Below are 16,028 nucleotides of genomic sequence, written 5' to 3' on the forward strand. Positions count from 1 at the left end.
GTTAACCTCCTCCTATCACAAATTGGCAATACTCTCCGGGAAAATAATCTCTGGACCTTCTTTCATTGAGAGTTATATCAGTGTGCCTGCACGAGCCATGTGAAGATCATCACATCACTCTCTCCCTATATTGGAAGAACTGTACAACAGTGCCATTTACTGGTTTATTTTTTAATTGAATATAAAAATTGCTTTTGCATACATTCTCTCTTCAGGTGATGCCATCGGGTACTGTTATGTTATGTTATGTTATGTTATATGCACTTATAGAGCGCGCGATTACCCTTGGGTGTCCTGGCGCTTAGTACTGGTCTTCTTGGGAAGCTGAAAGGAGTGCTATTGCGAAAAGAGCCATGTTTTCAGGCCCTTCCGGAACACAAGGAGACTCGGGGCAGTTTTGAGGGAAAGGGGGAGATCATTCCAGGCTTTAGAGGCACAATGAGTAAAACTCCTGCCTCCCCAGCTTAATTTTTTAGCCATGGAGACTTGCACTTGTTTAGCGCTGGTGGCTCGTAACGTTCTCCCAGGAAGTGGAGAAGTGTGGCTCAGGGGTTAGAGGCAGCAGACCCGGAAGCTGAGATCGGTCCTGGACCAGGGTTCAATTCCCCGCCTCGGCGGGTCTTGGGCTAAAAATTCCACGGACTCGATAATTCTCGCCCCGGTGCCTCCTCGACTCACGGGTTCACACTCTGCGACTCTGGGCAATAGCTTGCTTAATCTCCACAACGGCCCCTCGCGGCGGGATGCCTGACTTTCACCTTGTGGATACCCTGCTATCTCACAGGGGAATACCAGGACGGGTTCCCTAAGCAAGCGCCGGGACACCCACTGCGGGTAGCTGTGCGCTATATAAGCTCAACTACATTTACATTTACATTTTACATTTACATTTAACGTACCAGTGAAACTTTTGCCTGAGAAACTTCAGGCCAATACCCTTACTGGCTTTGAATACTATTCAAAGAGCCTTGAAGCGAGTTCTTTGTTTTATTGGGAGCCAATGTAGCTTCTTAAGCTCTCCTCTAATCGAAACAAATGTAGGTGTTCTGGACAGCAGCCTAGCGGCTGCGTTTTGGACCAGTTGAAGCCTATACATATGTTGTTTTTGTATGTTCAGATATAGGCTATTACAATAGTCCAAACACGATGTTATAAGGGCCATGACTACTGTCTTAAGATTACTCTCAGTTAGGAAGAACTTAATTTTCCTTATGATTCTTAGAATCATAAAGCAAGCTGAGGACACCAAGCTCCTTGATCCCCCATGGCAAGTTTGTTATCAATTAGTACTCCCACGTTTTTAGCCTTCTTAGTGGGTATGCCGCCCTCCCTGAATACTTAAGGGGGTGGAGACTCCCCTCGTGCAAATTCCATACTTGTTCATACTTCTCCCCTGAGGCGGAAGCCGGGGGATCTCTGATCTATTCTTTGTGTGATTGACTGGGCGCTGTTGATTACAAATAGCGTCTTTTAAGCAACTGTATATATTTTAGATAGATCGTTTTTAAATATAGCCCCTTACCTCGGCGCGAGATTAGCGTCGCCCCGAGGCTGAACACAGGCTCTTCCTGTCCACAGCGCTGCCGTTCCCTAGGTGCTGACACTGCACTCGACCCACCGACCCACCTCAGCCGCCATCTTGAGGGAGGTAAGGGTTGCGGTGTAGTGGTTGGAACCCTCCCACCCTCCTCCTCCTCCTCTCTCATATGTATAAAAATGTTAAGCCATCCCGTCTGCGCAGCGGGCGCGCCGGCGGCGCGCCAAAGGCAAGCCCGTCTGCGCCCATCCACGCCGGGACCGGGCCTAGGGCCATAATCCCTGGCCGGCCGCCAATGAACCATAATCTGGCGTATTCATATACGTCCTTAATGGAACTCCGACCACTGCCCGACTCGAGTTGTCTAAGGTTAGACCCTACACTGGCTTTACACGAACTCACCACGCGCTGTCCACATTGTAACAGCGCTATACCCATAAATACTGCCCCTGCTCACACCAATCTACTAATGAATATCAAAGAGGACACCATTGTTATGGCTCTTATTAATGCTCATTCACTGTGCAAGCATAGTCAGGATATAGCCAATTTTATTACCGACTATAATCTAGACATTCTTTTTGTCACCGAAACGTGGACCGACGACTCTTCGGAGCCAGACCTAGTAATCGCAGTACCTAACGGTTACAAAGCCTACCGTCAGGACAGAGTACGGAAAAGAGGAAGTGGCCTGGCCATCATAGCTAGAGAACGGTTCACAGTTAGAACCGCCTCCATCCCATCCACCTCTTGTGAAGCAATGCAGTTTGGAATTAAGCTCTCTGCCCTTTTTAACTTCAAGGGGATACTGCTATACCGTCCCCCAGGAACAAAGACTGGTTTCCTCACTAATATTAGCACTATAATGGAATCTTTAGCCACAGAAAAATCATTCACGGTCCTAGGCGACTTGGATTTTCATTTAGAACAAGTCAATCAAATCGACACGTCCACCCTCATCTCTGACATGGAAACACTTGGCCTAAGACAACTAGTCGCCTCTGCCACCCATGCGGCGGGCCACACCCTAGATGCCATATTCTCTAACGTCGACGGTCTACAAATAACGGACATCTTACCGATGCCGTGGACTGATCACCATGCCATACTTAGTAAAATCGCAATTAATACTCAATCAAATAAGAAACTTACCGTAACCACCCAGAGCTCTTTTAAAGATTGGAAGAACATAAACCAGTCAGATCTGAAAACACAGCTGGACCGTACCTGTCCAATGGTAGCCACTGACCCTAATGTGGCAACACAACAATTTCAGACCTGGCTTGGCCAGGCGACCAATCTCTTAGTTCCCATCAAATCCCTATCCAGGAACAGATCCAAACCGACTGCTCCTTGGTACACTGATGATTTAAGATTACAAAAACAAAGTAATAGGAATAAGGAAAGGCTCTGGAGGAAAACTTATGACATGGCAAGTAAGATATGCTATGAAGAATCATTGGCGCGTTACAAAGCTATGATCGTAAAAGCGAAAAAATCATTTTACTCAGACCAAATCCACAAAGCCAAAAATTCAAGCAAGCAATTATACGAGATCACCAAAACATTGTCAGGCAATGCCCCCGACCTTATTCCTCCTCCGTCACAAGTACTATGTGACGCCTTGGCCAAATTCTTCTTCGCTAAGGTGGATGACATATACCAAGCCTTCACCTCTAAACCACCAAAGGTGAATGCTGCTTCCCTCAGCTTACCTTCGGTAAATGCTTTTACCAGCTTTCAAGCACTCACAGGTGACCACATAAGGACCATTGTCTCTACAATCAAAACAGGATCCGCTCTTGATCCCTGTCCTTTCTCAGTCCTTCCACCAGTTATGGAGACTATCATCCCAGTAATTACACAAGTCTGTAATTCTATTCTGTTATCAGGGATTTACCCTAACTCGTTAAAAAACACCTTATTGAAACCCTTATTAAAAAAACCAGGTCTTGACAAAAACGAATTGAAAAACTACTGGCCTACTGCTAGTCTCCCTTCTTGAGCCAAAGTGGTTGAAAAGGCCATGAATTCTCAACTATCGGAATACATTGAGAAATACCGATTGTTGGATGACACACAATTCAGCTTCCGGAAGTATCACGGGACCGAAACGGCTCTGAATAAAGCCGCAGACGATGTCAGGGCAATTCGGGACCAAGGTGGGACAGCAATTCTAGTATTGCTGGATCTATCGGCAGCTTTTGACACGGTCGACCATACCATCCTGGTCGACCGTGTCGGAAAGCTGGGCATCTGTCACTCCGCCAGAGATCTGCTGGCATCTTTTTTGGCTAATAGAACACAAGCGGTCACCCTGGGACCTTTCCAATCTGCTCAGCTTTCGTTGCCATGCGGGGTTCCCCAAGGCTCATCCCTCAGTCCGACACTATTTAATATCTACGTGTCGGACCTTGCTAATGTCATCAAAGCACATGGGATGAGCCTAACCTCCTATGCGGACGACACGCAGTTGGTATTGGCCATCAAAGGTGATGGAGGACAAGTGGCACAACATTTTAAAAATGGAATGCTTGAAATAGGAGAATGGATGGCTACAAACTGCCTTAAGCTTAACTCAGAAAAAACTGAGGTAGTTATTTTTGGACCTCTTCTACCAGCCTGGCCATCATGCTGGTGGCCAGCAGCCTTCGGTATACCCCCCAGTCCGACAGCCAAAGTCAGGAACCTGGGAGTCATTTTTGATGAAGGACTTACCTTCATGGACCATGCAAATAAAGTAGCAACCACGGCCCATTACAAACTTAGAATGATTAGAAAAATTTGCCCCTTTCTTCCGGAGGCAGCGACTAAAAGACTGGTCCGCTCCCTAGTTTTGTCGTCCCTCGATTACTGTAACGGTCTGTTCCTTAATGCCCAGGCCAGGGTCACAATGAAGTTACAGTCAATACAGAACGCTGCAGCACGTCAGCTCTCTGGAACGCTCAAATTTGAGGCCATATCCGAAATCATAAAGGAATACCATTGGCTGACGATTCGAAATAGAATAAAGTTCAAATCCTTATGTATAGTCTACAAGGCACTTAACAATCAAGGACCTCACTTTCTCAAGGATCAATTGGAACCCTACACACCCTGTAGACAGCTCCGTTCCTCCACCTTAAACCAACTAGTGATCCCACGATCCAAAACAGTGTCTTGGGGCGATCGCCGCTTTCTAGTGGCAGCACCCAAACTATGGAATACTCTCCCTCAAAACATCAGGACGAGCCCGTCACTTTTTCAGTTTCGCAAACTTTTAAAGACATGGCTGTTTGACCAATAAGACATCGATTTTCTCTCTAGCTTTTACATTGATTTTAAGTATGCGAATTGCTAGCGCCGAGATGCCTGCGGGTATTCGTTGCGCTCTATAAATGTCAAAAATAAAATAAAATATATAAATAAATATGGGGCAGAGGACCAGATCATCTGGCCACCAATCCGGTTACAGAAATCCTAACAGTCATCCCAAAGTAATATCTCACTGGTTACACAATCAGCTATCTATCGTGATAATGATGTTTAGAGATTTAAATGAATATGTATGGAAAAGAAACTGAAATATGATCCATAACAGCCAACGACCTTAGCGATATGCCTAAGAAATTTTCAGAAATGTAGCCGATAGACTGTAAATGTAGTGCACAAATAACTGTAAATATAAATCTGTAACATAGTTATCAATACATCTTGTTCTTTTTTAGAAAAGTCGAGTGGTTCTCCAGAAGAAGGCGTGAATACGCCGAAACGCGCGTAGAGACAGACCGTTAACACCACTTGTTTGATTTGCTGTATTGTTAAATATCTTTTTTTTTTTAAAACTGTGTATATAAACTGACAAGATTGCCATTTTGAAATATGATCGTTTGGATAAATATTTTCTAATACAATCTTTTTTATTATGTTTGAACTGTGATTGAATAAATTTTATATTTTTAATAAATGAACTATAAATATCATTTTTTTGTCTATTGTCAGTACATGTATTTGAAGTGCACTACATGAGGGTTATTTGTGGAAGGCTACAAGGATTTGTGTCACTATAGCAATTGTTATCCATATAGGACCTATTAGTTGCCTAGGATATGTTATTTTTATAACACCAATCCGGTGTCCACACCAGTGGATTGTTCCCGAACTTTTAGACCTCAGTCTTATTAGAATTAAGCTTAAGACAGTTGGAGGACATCCAGCCAGATATTGCACTCATGCACTCATGGAAACAATCCCCCGTCTCCTTCTCGCCTCCCTTCATCAGCGACAAAACAATTTGTGAACCGATTAACAGTAGTCAAATCGAATATGAAGTTAGATATCTTTGTTTTTAGTTTCGTCTGCACAAACAGCTTATTATTAATCCCATAGGGGAAACCTAATGCATTTACCAATGCTTGCTGGCACTGCCGGGAACATGTAATGCTCTCCCATGCCAGGTCACTTTCTCCTCTTCCCTCTACAGCTCTCCCCACTTGATACAAACCATCCTCACAGCTCATGTTTTACCATCTACTCAGAGGAGGCACAGCATGTGAGCGTTAATCCCTACAAGACTGGGAATTCCATATGGAATTGTGCTCAGAAAAAACAGGGTCCTCGTTGTTATTCCCCATTTCGGTGGGTTTGTCTAGTAACAAGCTAAATTAGGTGCAGAAGGGTGCAGTATTCAGCCCAAGGTCAATGCATATCTGTGAGAGATGGGAGACCCAGGGACCCCTCATTACTTTCTGCATTGCGGGGTGGGGGCCGGGGAGGGGGGGCGGGAGGAGGCAGCATTGTTTTGCTCCACGAATCTGGCATGGTTTTGCGTTACAAACTTCCCCGTGCCTCGGAAGGGGGTCGAGCGGGGACCAGGCGACTGGTGAGGCTGCTCTTCAACTCTTTCAGATTGGTTACATCGCATTCGGTTTACTCTTAAAACTGGATGGAGCCTCGCGATATCCCTTCCTAGAATACCGTTCCGCCCAATTTATTTGGGCTGGTTATCGGGCCCTAAGTAATGGAGGCATTTTACTGCGGAAGGTTGCTGCAACCTAGTGGTCAATGTGTATTTTACAGCCCTCAACCCTGTTACAAAGGAGAGTAAGTAACTATGCTTAAATCGGTTTTTGCCCACTTGGCTACAAAACAGTGCAGAAAAAAATTCTCCTGTTTAAGAAATGGCGACATTATTTGCTTTCTGTTCCATTCAGTAGCTACAATGCACCACAGAGAGTAATGATAACTCATTGCTCTTTCATGCTTTGAGTTCCAAAATGCTGGGGCCTCCTTGAGCAGCAATAAAATCTCCCTCCAACCATCCTTTTATTCCTGCTTTATAGCATGAACAAATATAGAACCAAGTGCACACTTACTGATATTATTTTTCAGTGTGCAAGCCTCCTTCATATTTTATTTAGTTTTGCTAAACTGTAAGTTTTTTTTCAAATTATTCCCGTCTTCACTTGTGCCTTCCTAGCAAACATGTCTTTAGTCTTACATAAAGGAATTGGAGATTCAGGCTAGACGATCATGTGGCAGTTCTTGTAGTACACAACAGTAGAGTCAGTTATTACTTTGAGCCGATTGGTACTGGTGGGCAGACACAACATAGCATTTATTTTAGGGAACCAGAGGTTTTTAGTACCTCCCGCGGCCCACTCTACTGGGTAAAAATAAGCTTGGGGTTGTGCCAGCTGTCTGTCTTCTCTGGGCATGCCCAGACATTATTGGCTTGCTAGCCGCTTTACGGCAAGTGACAGTGTGTGACGTCACATTATGTGTTCATGGGAGTACAGTGCGGTGCGGTACGGTGCATTGATGGTGGGGCGTGGGCCCCTCACCATTTTTGTTCTGCTTCTGGGTTGGCTCAGCTTCAGTAGGAACAGGCCTCTGCTCTTCAGTACTGCATGAGCAGTCACCTAGCCTCATCATTACCTGTCCTACCAGGGCCGGCCTTGGGCATGGGCGAGCTGGGCCCAGGCGCGGGGTGCCAATATTCCGAGGAGCACAGCAGGGAGCTGCCGGACTTAATGTTATGTAAACAGCAGCTCGTCCATCCCACTAGACCTCAATCGGGCTCAGTTAAAGGCTTTGTAATCAACCCTTAATGTACCTCAGCGTAATTATTAGCACCCATCAGCCCATGCACTCTTCCCACCTCCTGCTGTCACATTGCAACGACCATTCACCCCCACAGCAAACACCACATTTTCTTTCCGCCTAGGGTGCTACACCATTCAATCCAATTTAGTGCTGGCCCTGTGTGTCATGGGCATTAAGGACTGCTCACCATTAAGGACCAAGAGCTACCTGTCCACAAGTACTCTCTGCAGCACTACCCTCCTGCCTGATGATGAGCGCCCTTAGCTTAAGGGGCGTAGTTATGGTGCGATGTTTGGGGTGTTACTCCCTTCTAATCGATGCATTTTCTATTAGGCATTTGGGTCGAGGGGCTCTTAGTCGGAGATGCTGGTGTCAGTGTGTGATTTTATCTGAGATGTGAAGCACTGGAGACACATACGTTTGTCTCCCAAGAACCCTTGAAGTATTTATAGAAACTAAACTAACCTCTCACTAGATCCAAACATGTGCATGTTATGTTATGTTATAAATGTATACAGCGCACAAATACCAAACGGTGTCTTTGCGCTAGCAATCAAGAAGCAAGCTGGAACACTATTCAACAAACAACCACATCTTAATGGCTTTCCTGAACAATGTCAAGGATGGAAGATTTCTGATGGTAAGAGGGAGGGTGTTCCAGAGCTTTGTAGCTCCCACTACAAAACTTCTACCGCCCCGGTTTGATTTAAAGAATCTCTGAGAAAGTATCAATTTTGCCCCATGCGATCGAAGGCATCTTTTAGGAAAGTACCAGTACAGTGACCGCTTCAGGAACTGAGGACCGGTACCATGTAGTGCCCTATATGTGATTCACAGGGTCTTGAATTTAATATGACTTGTGATCGGTAGCCAATGCAGACTCTGAATGTGCTTTCCCACTGGCTGAAATTTGGGAATCCCTAAGAGCCTTGCAGCCACATTTTAGATTAACCCGGAGCCAGTGTTGTTGGTTCATAAGTATACAGAGATATAGCCTGTTGCAAAGAGCCAGTTTAGAAAGGACTAACGATGTAACTACAGCTTTCCTGCTTTCTGTTGGAATCAGAGGTAGGATTTTCTTAATCGCTTTGAGTATAAAGAAGCTGGAGGATGAAACTGCCTTGACTTGAGCTTCAAAGTCAGTCTCTCATCTATCACCACACCCAGATTTTTGGCTTCTGGGACTGGGATCAGTGCTGCATGCATGTACACACACACAAACACACACATACATTTAAAAACAAAGGATATAATGAAGGCATTATGGGACTCTGATACAAAAACAATTGAGTTGCAAAAAGTGATCGCAAAATACGCACCGTCTTTTTGCAAATCAATTCTGATTTTGTGAACCAACCTACTTACTATTCAATTGATTTGAAAAAAACACCATTTAGAGTGGGTAGCAATTCGACCTACCTCATGAGTGTTCATGAGGTATTCATGAGGTAGTTGTGAAATGGGACTCACATCTAATTGGCACTATCGCTTTCCCCTCTATGTAAACAAAAGCTGGGGGACAGTGATACCCTGGAGAGGAACCTTTCAAGACAGGATGCCACCATAGAGAAAATCACCAAATGGCAGCTGAGCAGGAGTCAAAACCAGCAAGGAAATAGCATTATTCCTGAGGAAAGTGGACTCAGGAGGTAATGAAGTTGTATGGTATGATAAAAAAAAGTATTTTGCCATTGGTGCCTGTTTATTTCAAGAATTGCCCCTGTGCTCCAGTACCAGTATTTTGTCACGTTTCTGTCATGCTAAGAATAGCTGAAAGTGTGCCAGTATTTCACCCTGGGTGCCTCTGCAAGATAATAATTACCTTCTGTATGCCAAGCCAACACTAGCCTCACAAACATCACATCACATTCTCGCTCATACTCACATTCCCACCTTCATCACTTTTGCGAAACAAACCTGGAACAAGCATTAGTGTGGGATTTACTAGCCAATGCAAATCAGGATTTGCGTTGATAGTATCCCAAAGTAACACAAAGTTGCACTGTACACAGCTTTGCTTTGTATCAAGGGGGAGTTCCATGGGTAGTGAATGGGGGTGCCCAAGCAACCATTCATAAGTTTGACGCAAATCCCTATCTACAAACATTGATTGACAGGAATTTGCACCAACATCTTAAGTTTCCTCCTTGAGGCAGGTGTAGCAAGGATAAAAGTTTTCTTTACTCCTCATTTGCTAAATGTGTATGTGTGCTGCATGGTACACAGTAGCGGCCCATCCCCTGCCAAAGTGGGGGGCGAGTCGGCTGAAGGAGGGAGGTGGGGAGGGTTTAGGCACAAAAAAATAATAATTAATAAATAAACTTACCTTAATGCTGCTGCCGCCGTCTCCTGCACACTGGATCTTCTTGCCCCTGGCTCCGGGCACAGGCTCTCAGCCTGCCCTGCGGCCAATCCTGAAGTTGCTCTTGCATGAGAGCAAATTCAGGATTGGCCTGGACATCGGCAACTTGTGCTCCCAGGCAGACTGGGAGCCTGTGCCTGCTCTCTCCAGCCACAGCAATGCGGCTGGAGAGAGCTTCACTACACATAAGGGATTTGGACGGACGGCCAAACACCTCATGTGCAGTGAAGGGAGTGCCCACCACTGCCCCACCTGCATTGTCATCCCCTGGACCCCCCTAAAACAGGTCATGGTCCTGGGGGTAGGTCCAGGGGATTAAAATAAAATGATAATAAACCAGGTTTAAAACCCCTTTTTATCATTTTATGTATTTGTGGTGGCAGGGGGGTGGCGCTCCTCTGCCCTAATGGATCAGCCACTGTTGATTGTACAGTACACATACATAGAGGGACAAGTCTCAATGCATAGTTTTTGTCCTGAAACAAACTCCCCTAAATTACAAAAACTATGCTTCAGAAAACACACATGCTTACACAAACAGACACATATGCTCACACATACATGCACCCTGTCTCATATAATAACACTCATTCATGCACAAAACGCACATACAATGTGCTCCATTTTTAATTACACTAACAGTGAATAGTGGAATGAATGGAAAAAGGGCAGAAAATAAGGAATGTGGAGCTGCCCTTGTATTGTCGACACTGATTTTGCCACCTGTGAGGCCAGGGGAACAATGGCAATAACAAAAGCTCACATGGGGTAAACCAGGGGTCGAAGCTTTGACCTCTGGTGACCCTTAAATGATCTCCATGCTCTTTCCTTGAGTCTTCCCAGGGATCCCACCCAGCTTAGATATGAGGGAAAAAAAAGTTAAACCTCTGTCTAATCTTAGCAGCCAAGGCAACCTTTCCCTTCCTGCTTTGGCCACAAGCCCCCATCACAAGTGAAAATAAAATGTCCCTGCAGCGCGGAGATGAATGTAAAGTATTTTCAGCATGCAGAGAAATGCATCAAAGGCTGGGAAGAGCATTATGGATAGAGGTAGGCGAGCTAACAGATTAACAGGGAGAGCCGAGCCGAGGGTCTGCCTTGGCTCTTAGAGCCGGCACACGAGCTGAGCCCAGAACATGTTTGCTATGTAAACCATACAACAATTATCACGTAAAATATGATAGTCTCTTCAAAATTCAAAAAAGTGTATTTTATTGACACATGGAAGCTCTGACATTAATATGTCACATTATAGTGCTGCACTGAGAAGCACTTATTAAAAGTCAAAGTTTTTAAACATGAGCCATTAGTAAACCAACAAGGCAAGGCAGTTGACATGTAAAACCTGTAGTGTTCCAGATTACTATAGAGCTACATAATTAGCTAATAAATCAAACACAAATGAATTTTGAACAACGAATATTCCGAATTGAAATATTTGAAAGTGCTTTCATACGTAATAATGTGGAAAAAGGAGTTCGGGCGAAATAAAATATTTGCCCAAGATCCCACAATTTAAGTGGAGAAGTCGTGATTTATCCAGGTATTCTGGTTTCACTTCGTACAAGAAAGGCTCTTACTTCTCTATCCTTTTTATGTTAACACTTTATTTTTACCTCTTGTGCATTTTTCTACAGTTTTTACAAAGCGCAAACTTGACCCAAAGGTATTGGAGCACTTTACATGAGCACCAGTTACAGTACAAAAAGTCATATTCATATTTTTAGAGGCAGGGGATATAAAGAGATTTGCCCTGTTTGCTCTGCTAATGAAGGGCTCAAAATGCAGTTTCATTCAGTCTGTGGTGACGCTGTTTTTATGCATGGTGTGTAGCAGGTCTTATTAACACTTTCCTCCCCTCGACCTTGCTTGACTACCACCTCACACTTCTACAAAACTGCCACCCACCCTTCCAAACCGACTCCAGCCTCCCGGGGAGGACACCTGATGTCCGGTACTGCTAGGCCAGCTTTGTTGGGAAATTTCAGGTGTACACCTCTCCCGTGGTATAGGCCATGGTTTACCCCTGCCCCAGCATCTTGCTGTCTGCCTTTGCCAAACTGCACAGTATATGTGAGTAGAACAAATGAATATATAACTATATTTTGACTATAAAGAGGAGGATGTCTGCAGGCTGAAAAGTGTGTACTATGCATTCTCCTGACTTTTGTGCAGGCTGTTCTATCCCCCCCCCCCCCCCCCCCCCCGCCCAACCAATTATTTCTGTTGGGTCGCTCGGGGTGCTCTTCCACGCTGCAGGCTCGTTTACATAAGTTCTTGCATTTTTCGCCCTGGTTGTTCAGGTGTCTGGTCCATGGGTGGTCATTTATCAGTGCTGCAGGTGTTCTTTTAGAACATCAAATCAACAGTTTTTAAAAGTCCACGCCGTTTGAAATACCAAACATCAGTTGCTTCTTTTTTCTGTCTGTGCTTCCTCTGAAAGAATTGCAAACAATAAGAGACTTGGGGCCGGATGTATGAAGCATTTTACCAGTAAACTGCATTTTGCCATGTACAGAAGACAAAATGAAACTCGTTACCAAATCGTATTTTGCTTTTGTGATTCGGTATTAGGAAGGGGCGTGTGTAGGGTGTTCCTTCCTAATACCGAATAGCACTGGTATGTATGAATGTTATGCGGTCACAAAGCATTCGCAGTTACCACATTTGCAAACAGGAAGGGGTCCTTAAGGGACCCTTCCCCTTTGGGAATGTGGGCACCAACTATTTTCAGGAGCAGGACCATTGCTTACTCTTGTAAAATAAAAAAGGTAGCTTTTCATTTTTATTTTAAACACATCCCTTTTTCCGGCATCTTGTTTTCCTTTAAGGAAAATGGGCTGCATTACAAAAAAAATATATTGCTTTATTTAAAAAACAATATCAGACATGGTGGGCTGCTGATCCCAGCAGGCCACCATCCGTGTGATTGTAACAAATCACAATGGGTCACAAATTGCGACCTGCCTCATGAATATTGATGAGGCAGGTCCATTTGCGATTCACTGCGAATCGCTAACAGTGTCAAACGCACTGTCGTCAATGCAGTTTGCATTTTCTGAATAGTGAATCACAAAAATTCACAATTAGGATTGCAAGCACGCGATTTCGTACAGCTGGCCCTAACTCAGTGTTGGCCAACACAGGTCCAGGGGGACAGGATCCTTGCAAGATCTTCAGGTATCCTCTGACCATGTCAAGAAATTAAATTCGGAGTTATACTATATAAAAAATCTCTTATTGAATTTTCCAAAATATTTAGCATGTGTATGGTCCTATGTTGAAGAGCCCTGCACTAACTGTAGCTTTCTGTGTGGTACAAGAAGAATTGACAGACACGTATGTGGTGTTGTCCTTTGTCCCTTCACCGTATCAGTGACCTATAGCACTGCATTACCACTGGCTTGCATAACCACTAGCTGCATCACTCCACATTCTTTCAGTCCTATCACACTTTCCTTTTTTGATGCTGAAGACTTATAACATAGAGAATTCATTGCATATTTTTGATCCAAAGGAAACTCTAATGGCCCCGAATGCACAGCTATCAATAGTGCAACAGATACTGTGTGACCAGGGCCAACAGGTGTGGACGGTTAATTGGTGCCTGAAATGTAGCTGCTTTTGGCTAGCAAAACATAACAGGGGGGCCATATTCCTTGTTTGCATTAGAGATCTTGCCTTACTTACTGGGGACTCTGAATAGCCCGACCATGTGAGGCACATGGTGCATGGTCAAAGAAAAGATTTGCTTTAATCTAGTTTTTAGCCATCCATTCTACCACCAGTTGGCAACTGGGATCAGTTAAAAAGAGGGCAATAAGACTTACACAGTCGTCTGTCAATGAACATTTCTTTGGTGTCAACAAATAATGAGGCCTATCACTGGCAACACTTAACACCGCTATTTGGATTCACAGGTTTAAAGGTTTTACTATAACTAGCAAACCACAGATAGACTCATTCACACCCCTGTTGCTGGTTTCCAAAACATAAGTAAAATTTATTATTTTTCTCTAATCTTTTCTGCTTCTAAATTGAGGTACTTCATGTCATTTATCAGTGAAGATAAAGATCTAGCATTAAAATTGTGGTGTGTTAGAAAACGCAAGCAAAGACCGCCACTGGGAGGCCCATCAAAGCTTTGCACTATAACTCCATAAAAAGTGACTAAGGGTGAGATTTTTAATTTGATGGACAGTACTTCAGACATCAGACTGGCTGAGGACATTACCTCTGCCATTCTGCTGGACTATCATCTGCAAAATTTAGAAATGACCGCTGGGCTGGCAGTCTTCGCTATACCTCGAAGGGAACCGCCATCATTGCACTTCCCATCAAGGTACAAAAAGTTTGGTAGAAGACCATCATCAGGTTTAACGGCCATCCCCAAAATCTTTAATTTTTTTTTTTGTTTTTTAAATACAAACTTCCAAAGTGGGAGTTTGTTTTCGAAAAACAAAAACAAAACTAATGCCCCCCCCCCAATGTTGGGAGTTTTAGTCTAGGGAAGGGGGTTATTATTGTTATACCTGTCCCTCAACATCCAGGGCTTTCCTGGTGGTGGCCGGGGAAAAACGGGGCATTGCACCCTAAATAGGGTGAGCAGAGTAATCCCCTCTCTCTGCTGGCCACTACTCTATTTTGGAGGCTTTTGGAGGAAGATTTCACTCAATAGAGTCAACAGGGCCTCTATTGATGGCTACCTTATGATTCGCCCATCTCTAAACGAGGCAGGTGGAGTGAGAGTTTGGTGGACAGGGTACTCCTCCATGTTTGAGATGGATACCCTGTTCGCCAAATAAGGGTCTAAGACCCCAGCTTCGTACTAGAGTCCGAACTATCCTTGCTTTCAGTTGGCCGTCCGTTACATTTTTGAATTTGCTGACCAAGTTTCATCCATCACTCACAACGTGCGATTCAAGTTTGGCCCCTTTTGAAAGAAAGAGACAATGATGCCAGATTTCACAAGGACATTGTGAAGGAAATGAAAAGTCCCATCAAAGAGACTGTCAAGATCCAGGAACTAACACATTGTGTGGAATTTCAGGACAGATATAATGTGTATGGCTCCATTAGATCATTCAAGAGTCTGGAAATTCTGGAGCTCCATCATATCATGAGTCAGTGTGACTCTGCAGTCGTCTGCTCTAGTGTTTCATCCTTTACTAACCAAAATGAACCTAGAGCATGTTGCTTCCTTACTCTGTTATTGTGAATCTGCAGTGCTCGGATTCTATCACCTGCTGCAGGGAGTGAGGGTGAGTATGGGTTATCTTCTCTGCGCCGCAAACAGGGATGTAGCTTCAGGGGAAAGCGTGGTTTGGGTGCGACACATCCCAAATAAATGCATTTTTGGTTTGGTAGTTGGGTCTGGGGGCCGGAGTCAGTTCTGCTATGTCTGCGTCAGTTTTTCTTAACATGCATAAAAAATAAAAGACAAAACAGTGATATTTTATGTAAAACTGGAGTGAGAGGGAGAGCGACAGAGACAGAAATATACATCCGGTGGCTGTTTTTTGAAATGTGAAGCTAGATAACCTGGATTTAATACTGACTTCCCTGCTTGTCCAAGTTGTGTGATTCTAGGCAAACATGTTATTTCACAGAGCCTCCTTTTTCTTTATTATCACATATGAGAGCCCTTTTAAATCTTTGAGTTCAGGAGGTGAGCTGTACAAGTACCTCTTATGTTTGAATTAATAGACTATAATGTTGCTACATCTATAATATAAATCTAGGCCAAGTCTAGGGTTTACATGACTGCTGACGTGCCTCTTACTTCACTAATGGCATCATCTTTGGGGAGCAAGCCAATAATGTTTCTAAGTGCATAGTTAAAAACGATCACTTGTAATAGAACATTGGAATGCTGGCAGTTCCATTGAAGGTAATGATAGGTATGATAGGCAGTGCTAATAATAGCTAATAATGGCTGACATAAGTCTTACACCCAAAAGGTGATGGGATGAATACTTGCAAAGAGTCTAACGATTGGCAATCGCTTGGTTAGCATTCCAACCCATCTTTTTTCTGCCCACTGTG

Source organism: Lissotriton helveticus, chromosome 5_1, assembly GCF_964261635.1.
Source record: "Lissotriton helveticus chromosome 5_1, aLisHel1.1, whole genome shotgun sequence".
Lineage (NCBI taxonomy): Eukaryota > Metazoa > Chordata > Amphibia > Caudata > Salamandridae > Lissotriton > Lissotriton helveticus.